The sequence below is a fragment of the Herpailurus yagouaroundi genome, unplaced genomic scaffold (genome assembly GCF_014898765.1).
Source record: "Herpailurus yagouaroundi ecotype Mexico unplaced genomic scaffold, PumYag 191, whole genome shotgun sequence".
NCBI classification, from domain to species: domain Eukaryota; kingdom Metazoa; phylum Chordata; class Mammalia; order Carnivora; family Felidae; genus Herpailurus; species Herpailurus yagouaroundi.
In genome coordinates, this window is record NW_024412422.1 from 3,427,814 (window position 1) to 3,438,523 (window position 10,710).

Genomic DNA, 10,710 nt, shown 5'->3' on the forward strand with positions numbered 1-10,710 from the left:
TTGAACTTACAAACCTGAGGTCCAGAGTTGCATGTTCTTCTGACTGAGCCAGGCAGGCATCTTTCACATTGACTGTTTATAAGTCACTTTCAAGTCCTTAAGAGTAAAGATGGGGACTTGTTCGTTTATGAATCCCTATAACCCAGTAAAATGTCTAGTGCATATAGTAGGTGCTTAAAGCAAGTTGGATGAGGGGTACCTGGCTGGCTCAGTCAGTGGAGTGTGTGACTCTTGACCTCGGGGTTGTGGGTTTGAGGCCCACACTGGGTGGAGATTACTTAAAAAAATAAAACCTAAAAAAAGAAAGGAAGAAAGAAAGCAAAACAAGCAAGTTGGATGAATTGAGTTGGACTGAATCTAACTGAACAGAGGCAATGGAATCAAATGGGATTGAATGGAATGAAATCGAATCAAATCGAATCGCATCGCATTCTTGCCAAGAGATTATGGAGCAGAGAGACCACAGAAAATGCTATGACCTCTTGCCTACTGGGCCTGTAATCAGCGAGGATTCTTTTGAGTTGCAAGTGATGGAGAGCCAACCCAAAATAACTTCAACAAAAACTGAAATATATTGGCTACTGAAACTGGGGCTTCCGGATGGACTTTGGGGTTCAGACATAGCTGGGCCTGGGAGTTTCAAACTGGACTCTGTCAGGGAGCCCGGCTTCTTCATCTCTCTTCTCTCTTTGGCTCTCGTGATGTGATGAGGAACAACTGTTGGGAGCCCCGGATTCATACTGTTCTGGCCACCTGTCTCAGCGGGAAAACCGTCTTTCCCAAGAGCTCCGGTAGAAAGCTCCGAGGAAGGGCTCTGCTTGGCCAGCCTGGTTCACCAAACTCACCATCGAACAAATCCCTGTGGCCAGAAGGAGAGACTCTAATCAACTACACGTGGCCACACGTCCCTCGTTGGGGGGGGACCAGAGTGGGGTCGGCCCAACCGAGCCGCATGAAGTCCACCCCCCACTGCCCCAGAAAGAGGAGTTGGGACTACAAGGAGAAGAAAGCCCGGAAGCTTCGAGCAGGAGCACATCTAAAAAGTTCACACTCCAGTGAACACCCCTTTCGGGTGGCTGCTTGAAATACAAACCCCGGGGCGCCTGGGTGGCTCAGTCGGTTGAGCGCCCGACTTCGGCTCAGGTCACGATCTCGCGGTCCGTGAGTTCGAGCCCCGCGTCGGGCTCTGGGCTGATGGCTCGGAGCCTGGAGCCTGCTTCCGGTTCTGTGTCTCCCTCTCTCTCTGCCCCTCCCCCGTTCATGCTCTGTCTCTCTCTGTCTCAAAAATAAATAAACGTTAAAAAAAAATTAAAAAAAAAAAAAAGAAATACAAACCCCACCTTTCTGGGAGCTTGCCGAGTCTGTCTGCCTTTGGTCACTTCTTTCTATCTAGGACTGTCAACACTGTGTTAAAGTGACTCTGAATAGAGACGAGATTGTGAAGCCCCTCCCTCCTGATGCAGGTGCCAAAGAAAAATGATTTATTTCCCTTCATCTGGAGGCCGAAACCCAGACATTGGCTTCAGCTCCCATTCTGCAGAGGAGGGAGCCCCATCCTGGGGCATGTTTCTTTCTGCCTCTCCGGAAGCCGGTGGCTATGGTTAGGAAATTGCCTTTGGATTTTTCCAGAATTATTCCCTAGTTCTCAAATATCCATCCAGAGCACCTTCACAGTTGGTGAGGATTCCTGACACTCTTCCACGCAGAGGGGTTTTTTTTATGTTTATTTATTTTTTTGAGGGAGGGAGACAGAGCGTGAGTGGGGGAGGGGCAGAGAGAAAGAGAGAGAGAGAGAGAGAAGGAGGGAGACACAGAATCCGAAGAGGGCTCCAGGCTCTGAGCTGTCAGCACAGAGCCTGACATGGGGCTCGAACTCACAAACCATGAGATCGTGACCTGAGCCTAACCCACTGACCCACCCGGTCACCCCACAAAATAACAAAGCTTTTAAAATTTAAGTGTGATAGGGGCGCCTGGGTGGCGCAGTCGGTTAAGCGTCCGACTTCAGCCAGGTCACGATCTCGCGGTCCGTGAGTTCGAGCCCCGCGTCGGGCTCTGGGCTGGTGGCTCGGAGCCTGGAGCCTGTTTCCGATTCTGTGTCTCCCTCTCTCTCTGCCCCTCCCCCGTTCAGGCTCTGTCTCTCTCTGTCCCAAAAATAAATAAATGTTGAAAAAAAAATTTAAAAAAAATAAAATAAAATTTAAGTGTGATAGATGAAAAATATCTTCATGTTTGATTGTTTACATCTTTTACCCTCTTCCACCGGCTGAAGATAATCCTGTGGTTGCCTGTTTAACATTCTGTCTTTCTCCCCCACACTAGTAGAAATACTTCTGTGTTAACCATCTGGATTCTTGAGTTTTTACAGAGCAAAATTGTGTATAAAAAGAACCGGATAAGTAAGGACAAGGGATTCTCATTCTTGTGAGAGAAAAAGAATAAAGATACAAGGAAATGGGGAGGAGGAGGAGGAGGAGGAGGAGGAGGAGGAGGAGGAGGAGGAAGAGGAGGAGAAGCAAGGTCCTCAGGCAACTGAGTGTCAGTGGAAACGGGGTGGTTCAGAAGTATCAGGAAAACATGAAGATGCAAGAAAATAAAAATGGGGAAAGAGGACTTTTTGAAGGGTTGCTAAGGATTACAAAATCGAGTCCTCTTTGATGGTCTCTGAGAAGCTCTAATGAAGATTTGTGTTGCCTTCAAGATATATATAAGAAGATGGGGCGCCTGGGTGGCTCAGTCGGTTAAGCGTCCGACTTCGGCTCAGGTCATGATCTCAAGGTTGATGAGTTCGAGCCCCGCGTCGGGCTCTGTGCTGACAGCTCGGAGCCTGGAGCCTGCTTCGGATTCTGTGTCTCCCTCTCTCTCTCTCTGCCCCTCCCCCATTCGTGCTCTGTCCCTCTCTCTCAAAAATAAATAAACATTAAAAAAATTTACAAAAAGAGAGAGAGAGAGATCACAAGATTATATGTAGTATTCCCGTGTATCTCTTGTTTACCTAACCAATTCCCTATTGGTGGAAGTTTGGGTTCCTTTCCATCAATATCATAAATAACATTGCAGTGAACATCCTTGTAACTAAATCTCTGTACCCCTCCAAGGGGATTTCCTTGGGGATCGTTCATTGGGTCCACAGTGGGCCCAAGTAAGCCACAGACAAAGCCAAGGCCTGAGGGACTCAGCCCCAGTATTTCCTAAGAATATGACTTTATGAAATCTATGTAACCTGAGCCTCAGTTTCCTTATCTGGGAAATGGGGCTAGACATTCCTACTTCACCAGGTTGCTGCGAGAAGCAAAATAACATGTAGAATTGCCTTGATAATCTGAAGCAAGCTCTGTAGGTACGAGCACCTCTTCTCCCCCACCTCCCTGCATTATTTGGATGTTCAAACTATATTCACGGATTGTCTTGATGATAATAGAAATTAAATGTATATTTAAAAGTCTGAATCGTGTATTTGCATTAGCTATTAAAGAATTAATTTGAAAAATCAGGCAGTTTCTCAGTCTCCACCAAATTCTCCTGTTTCTGTCTCATTGAAGCCCTTATCACTACATGGTTTTTAATTATTTAGCTGATTATTTTATCTTCACTCCAGAATTTCATCAGGTTTTTGAGAGCAGGTACCTGTTGAGTCATATTCTCTGCCATATCCCCAGTGCCTAGCACAACCTGGAATGTGTTCCATAAATATTTGGTGATGTATGTGCAGAGAGAGAGGGATTGAGAGAGAGAGGGGGGAGGGAGGGAGGGAGGGAGGGATGGAAGGATGGACGGATGGACGGACGGACGGATGGAGAGAGGCAAGAACTACACAGATCAAGTTCTTAACCACGTCCCTGACCTTCATATTTCCTTTTCTCTTACTGTCTCGTTGTCTCTCATATCCTACTCTCTTCCCCACCCCCCCACCCCCACACCCCTCCCCCACTCCCCATGCTCTGCAAGTCAACTGGGCAGAATGGTTCAAAACAGGGACCTGTTCATCACCCTGTTCTCATTGCTCTTCTGGGTTTGGAATCTGGTCCCACTTTCTGGGATCATGGACCACTCTGCCCTGGCCTTGTCCATGTGTCCACCTGGGGCTGCCCGGGAACCCTTGCCGGTCCAACCCCTCGCCCCGTGGAGCCGGGCAGCGCCCCTCCCACTGAGAAGCCCGCTCACCAGTCACCGAGGGGACCTCTAGATTCAGAGATGGGTGGGAGGGAAGGGGGAGGGATAGTGGAATTGAGGATGCTTTTGAGACCTCAGCAATGGCTGGGCTATTGCTGGAGACGGCATTTTCATCCCTCCTTCCAGGCTCCAAGCGCTCTTCTGGGAATATTGGTTTTGGCATCTACAGGAAGCTGGCAGCAAGCAATGGGCCTAGAAGGCTGCTGGAGGGCACGGCCAACAGGCAGCTACTTTCCCAGAGAGTCCAGCTCCTCCCTGCTAGCTCACAGTCTCCTGGCGGAGGGGCTTCCTTTACTCTTGAAGGGGAACAGACTATGCTCCCCCTAAACAGGCCTCTTGGGTGTAAGTCTATTTTAGGCTGTGTTAAAAAGAAAACCACAGGCCCAAAATGGCGTCACTTATGCTGAGGCCCCACATCAGCAAAGCAAGACTTAATACCTAACCTAACTGTGGTTTCAATTTTACAGGAATGTGACGTTTAACCAGCCAACCTGGAAATTCCTGGTCAGCACTGGGAAACTGATTGATAGATCCCTTTCGTTCCCCTTAGGAGGGCAACTTTGCCTCAAACAACGCATTCTTTGCTCATCTTTTCCTATTCCCCTACCCCAATCACCCTCTGCCTTTCAAAACCTTTCCTTTTGTACAGCTCAGTGGAGCTCCTTTCTACTTGCTGGATGGAATGCCGCCTGATTCAGGAATCATTTCATAAAACCAATAGATCTTCAAGTTGACTCAGCTGAATTTTTGTTATTTAACAGCTGATAATTTTTAAGAAACGGCAGATGTAGGAAAAGCTTTAAAAACTGAGGGAAGTGGAAATCACTCTTCCATACGAGACATTGACGTTTGTGGGGGACATCTCCATTTGTAAGGGTATCTCTCAGCATCAGGAGGAGAAAGGTGACTGGAAATCTCTAGAAACTCCTATCAATGGAGAAAGCAGGGACTTAAATCTGCACGACTACCTCACCCTTCTTTCCTGTGCCTTTTCTGGTCACCTCCCATAACTGGCCTCCCTCCCCTCTCCACCTTTTGTGCTTAGCTGGAGAGGTTGTTTACGGTGGTGGTTTGGGCCATTTGGGGAAGTTACTCCGTTTTCCTGGGTTGATCCCATGTATGTAGGAGGTATGCATGTGATCAAACTTCTGCTTGTTTTTCTCCTGGTGATCTTTCATTGCAGGGAGCGTCTCAGCCGAGAACCTCGAAGGGTAGAGGGAAAATTATACTTCGTCCTCAACGGTCTCCCCAAGCGTCTGTCCACTCCAGTCAGTCTCATTCTCCTCTCTCCTCTCGTATTATCTCTGATCTCCCTCCCTCTACTGTCCTCTCTTGTCTTCCCGTGCCTCTCCTAGCTCACATATTCCTCCACAGGTGGCACAATGTCACCCAACAGTCTGAGAAACCTCCAGGTCAAGGGACACCCCCCCCCCAGCATCTTGGGGAGGCCACCTGGCTAATGGGTCCAGTCTCAGTCCACCCTGTCCTGTAGATAATCATGAATGGATTTGGAGATCTGTGAGCACCCCACTCCCCATATAATATATCCACTTTCCCGAAGAAAATCCCATTGCATTTCTCACTTTACCAACGGAGGCCATGGAAGAATCCTAGAGTCAGGCTTAACAGTCTTTTATTAATGCATGAATGACTTGGGATACGTGACCTTACTCCCAACCAAGCCTCAGTTTCCTCTTCCGTAAGAGTAATGACTTTCAAACTCTACTTTTCAGAGCCCCAAGCTCCTGGGTATCCGCTCAGATGAGAAGACAGTTCTGGGAGTCAAGGGCCCAGATCCCACCTCTGTTTCCATTTCGGGGATGCTGTGTCCATCTGAACCACACACATGGAACTTCCAGGACGAGTTTCAGTGGCCCAAGTGACTCTGCAGCTTTACAGAAACGCTGAGGTGTTTGCTCCCGTTGTCTGAAATGTGCTCTGAAATACATCATAGTTAAGACACAGTGTCCAATGAGACAACCATCTCCCGAGCCATCAGCTCCAATCTGGACCAGGACAGGCAGCTCTGTGGGACGACAGCAGCCCTCCGTCGATCTTGTTCTCTCTCCCGCGCTCCTCCACCTGGACGGGAGCACTGTTTTTCCTGGATGATTCCGTGCTCCCTGGCTCCCATGCCACCTCCATCGGTGACAACCTCATAATCATGACAGTAACAATAGTAGCTAATTGTTACAACGGGGAATGTTAAACCTAGTGGGTCACAGCCGTGCTAAACTCTCCAGAGACACTCGACGATTTCACTCTCTGCCCGGTCCATCAGCCAGATAGTGTTGTTCTATCATAGTCACACCATTTACTCCCTGTGTGGTCTGGGCTATTTAGGTAGCCCCTCTGAGCCTCCGTTTCCCCGTCTGTAAAATGGGAATCATGAAGACACCTGCCTCATGGGCTGTTGGTGGGGCGGGTCTATGCGTGCAAAGGGCTTGGCCCAAAGACTGGCTCGTGGAGGTGAAAGCTAGCTCTTCAGAGAAGTTAAGTGATTTGTTCAGGGACACACAGCCAGCATCAGGGCCCAGATTTTCCTGCACCTATAAGTGCTCTCAGTTAGTATGCTATGCTTAAAAATCAGAGCTCTCTGCAGCTGATAGCGCCAGGGGAAAATCTTTGCCTTCCCTTAATTAGATTAAAAGATCCATCATGAGCATGTAAACCAGCAAGCCATAATCCACGGACGCTGCTGCATTTTAAACAGAAATTCAGAGCGAGCGGTTCAGATGGGACTGAGCAGCTGGTGGCTGCTGATGGCTCACACTGTCGTTAACCAGCAGATCAGTCCTTCCTCCGGGGAGGGTGAGGGCTGATGGGCATTTGCAGTGCAGGGGTCGGGGGGCGGGCTGGAGGCTTAGTAAGGCCCCCTCCACGTGGGCGAGCCCCCTTGTATGATGTGTGCACGCCACATCTCTTAACTCTGACTTCGAAAGCAGGGAAAGGAGATGGATCTCTCAGCAACATGCTTCCCAAAGCTGGCTGAGTATCACGTCACTTGGGAGACTTGACAAAAATGGACATCGTCGGGCCCCCGTGTCAGACCTGGTGATTCAAATGCTTCAGCATGGGTCCTGAAGACCTGTATTTCTAGGGCGTCATCACAAAATGTATCAGAGGCAGCAGAGAACTACCGTGTTGTGTTCTTGAGTCCTCACATTTCTAAGGGTTTGGGATTTTTAAACCTATTTTGTTGAGGAGGTTCCTGAGACCCAGGGAGATTGAGCAAATTTGCTCAAGGCCACACCACTAGTATATCAGGATTCATTCTACCCTGAGAAAGAGAAAACTCAAAATTTAAAGACGGCTTAAACAAACACAACGGGAGCGTCTTTCTCGCTCACCGAGTCAGAAACTGCTGTGAAGGAGTCCAGGGGCCCAGGTTCTTTCTAGCTCGTTGTTCTCATACTTTAACACGAGGCTTCCTCTTTGTGGCTCAAAATGGTTGCTCCAGCTCCAGTCATCACGCCCACCTTCCACCTTCCAGGAAGAAGGAAAAAGAAGATGCTTTCCATTCCAGACACTGAGGGGCTTCGGTCGCTTATGACATGTGGGTGAGAGGGAAAGGGTACAGGATAAGGTTGGGGAATAGACAGCAAAGCAGGGTATTAGACTGGTCTTGTTTTTGTTTTTTTGGTTTTTTTTGTATTGCACTTCAAGGACTTGGTGTGTTCTTTAAGCCTTCTGTGAATAGTCATTTTTACAAACAAGTATTTACTTGGGGATCTGGTCATTTAATTTGTAAAATAGCGTTGTAGATTTTTAGGTCCTTTTGAAAAGAAATGTGTATTCATCATAGAAAAAAATTGAAAATATCATTGGGCACTAAGAATAAAAGAAAACTTCATCTCTCATCCATAGACCATAAGAACCACCTCTTTGATCTTTATCCTTTTCATTGCTTATATATTATACGTTAAAACATTTTTTTTATTGCAAAAATGGGATCATATGGTGTCCACTGTTTCATAGCCTGATTTTAAAATATTAACTGTGGACATGATTCAAAAAAAGAAGAAGTTTTTTTTCTAGGAATTTAAGGCACCAGTGCCTCTTATATCTCATTGGCCGTAACAGACTCACATGGTCATGTCCAGCTATCAGGGAGATCGGGAAATATAGTCCTTATCCCCCATTTCAAAATCGAGAGTAGGGATTTCAAGTAGCAACTGGGGATTTCAGGAGCAAAACTCGTGTTTTGTTTGTTTGTTTTTGCATCTTAATAACACTCAACGAGACAGGTGCTGTCATCTCTGTCCCGTCGATGAAGAAACTGACACTCAGAAGAGTGAGTGGCTTGCTCGAATCTGACGGCTCTCCCATGGTCAGAGTCAGGGTTGAAACCCAGGAGGGTTTCCTCTGAATTCTGTGACTTCCCCCTTCCCCCACGTGACACTCTAACACCAGCAGAAGACACGGGAAGAAGCCCCTGTGAAGGCTTCGCCACAGGAAGGACACCTTCTTGCGCCCACACATCTGGGGAAAAACGTCACCGCTTCGCCATCACCCAGGCTCGGGAAGGGGAGAGGTGGGCTGGTCTGCAATGTGAACCAACCTCTGGCGATCGCTGGGGAAACGCCAAGATGGGACGCGTGTCCCCCAGCTCGCTGGGACCCTCAGGCTTGGCTACCGTCGATGGAGGCACCCTCTGGCTTTCTTTCCCCGAGGGCTGTTGCTCCTCCGGTATGATCTCGTCAACCTGAAAACAAGAAGCAAATGAGCATCTATTTTAATTCCGCGAGCACCGATTCGATTCCGGTAGATCCCCAGGCTGTGCTCCCACTTGGAGGGTGGAGGCAGGAGGTTTTTACGCGGAAAAGGAAAAGGGTTGCCGATGACACGAGTTAAGAGGGAAGAACGTGGTCAGTCTGAGGCTGACAGGCTGAGCTGCTTTGGGGGTACACGCTGATGGCTCTTTGCTGCTGTTAACAAGTAAAAAGATTGCCGGGATGTGTGAGTTCACTGTCCTGTTGACTTCTCTGAACGATGGCTCGCGAAACACCTGTTTTTCCCAGTATGTCAAGTTTTCATAATCTGAAGTAGCCGCCCCTCTATTGTCTGTGACAGAGAGAATCCCAGGGGGCCAAAAATCACATGCTTTCTCCATGGACATCAATACCTTCTGCTCACTTGAAAGGGACATTCTTTCCCTCAGACAACGCCGTGGGCTCGCTTGTGGAAGAAATTCTCGGCTTTCCTCCTTCGCCTCTCCCTCCTCCTCCTCCTCCTCCTCCTCCTCCTCCTCCTCCTTTTTTGATCCACACACTGAACTGGATGACACATATTCCCAAGCTGTGTGACGTGTCACCTGCCTCCACGAAAGGCAAAGGAAGAGACAGAGAAGAGAGACATCATTGTCTCGCACAGGGGTTGTGCGAACTTTGTCTGTAAAGGATCAGATAGAAAACACCTGAGGCTTTCTGGGCCACAAGGTTTCTGTTAGGACTGCTCAGCTCTGCCGGTAGAGCATGAAACAGCCGTAGACAAAACGTCAGTGAACGGCTGTGTGCTGATAAAACTTTATTTACCAAAATAGGTGAAGGCCTGATTAACCCACGGGCCGTCGTTTGCTGACCCCTGACCTACTGGGTACACGCGCAGATTGGCATCCATCAACGCTTCCTACAAATCCCATCTTCTAGGGTGGATGGGAATTATCTGTCCAATCTCCTTGGGCCTCAGTTTTCTCAGCTCTCAAAAGGGAATAGATAGACCTGCCCCCTGCAATTGCGGTAATAAATTCCCTCTGTTCCCCACACGGGTCAAACTTGCTCTGACCTCAGGGCCTTTGCACTTGCCGTGCTAACCTTTCTACCCCTAAGTGCCCTTCCTTCCAGCTCTTGTATGCTGGTTCCATCTCACCATTCAGTCTCTTAATCTTAGAGGCTTCCCGGGCACCTCTGTTCCAAAGTAGTGAGTCTTACAACCTGGCACGTAGCAGATGCAGAAGCTGACTTGTGTAAAGGACCTTGATTCTTTTTTGGATGAGGAAAGATACGATCTTTGCAGCCCAGGAATTTCCCACACTGGGAATGCTATCTTTTTCCCTTTTCCAGAATCTTCAGAGCAGGTCATAGGTGGGATCTAAACCTCAAGGCGAGGAAGAATCAACAACCTTTTTCCCAGCCTGCACTTTTCAACCATGGGCACTTCCTCCTTCAATTGGAATGACTGTGTGGGCTGGCAGATCAAAGAAAATGAAGGAGCGATCTTCAGGGCCCTTCAACCAAACCAAGAGTATAGAGTGTTCCTGTCTGGTGACCCATCCCGCCCCACTGACGAGCCTTCCTGAGTCACCCAGAATTTTCCACCTAGATTTATGAAATCCATTTTCCCTGAGACAGACTAAGCAGTTTATAGAGAACCAATATCATTAGGTTAATGATGCCCCATAAATTATTACCCACGCAGCCCAGTTAATCCCACAGATGGGGCATTAGTGGTGGAGGGTCAGTTGCTGGCTTTTCAGAGTTTCCTGGGATGACCTTGGCTCAGGCAGATGGCACATCCTAAGAACGGCTTGCGTCCTCC

General features: G+C 48.3%; 1 long non-coding RNA gene across 1 annotated transcript; it reads right to left on the reverse strand.

Moving 5' to 3' along the window:
• Positions 1–5,789: 5,789 nt before the first annotated feature.
• Positions 5,790–8,860, reverse strand: LOC121010210 (uncharacterized). The gene is made up of 2 exons (XR_005781046.1): positions 8,735–8,860; positions 5,790–7,659 (listed from the first exon to the last, which is right to left on the reverse strand). It is a non-coding gene; the product is annotated as an uncharacterized LOC121010210 (long non-coding RNA).
• Positions 8,861–10,710: the final 1,850 nt, after the last annotated feature.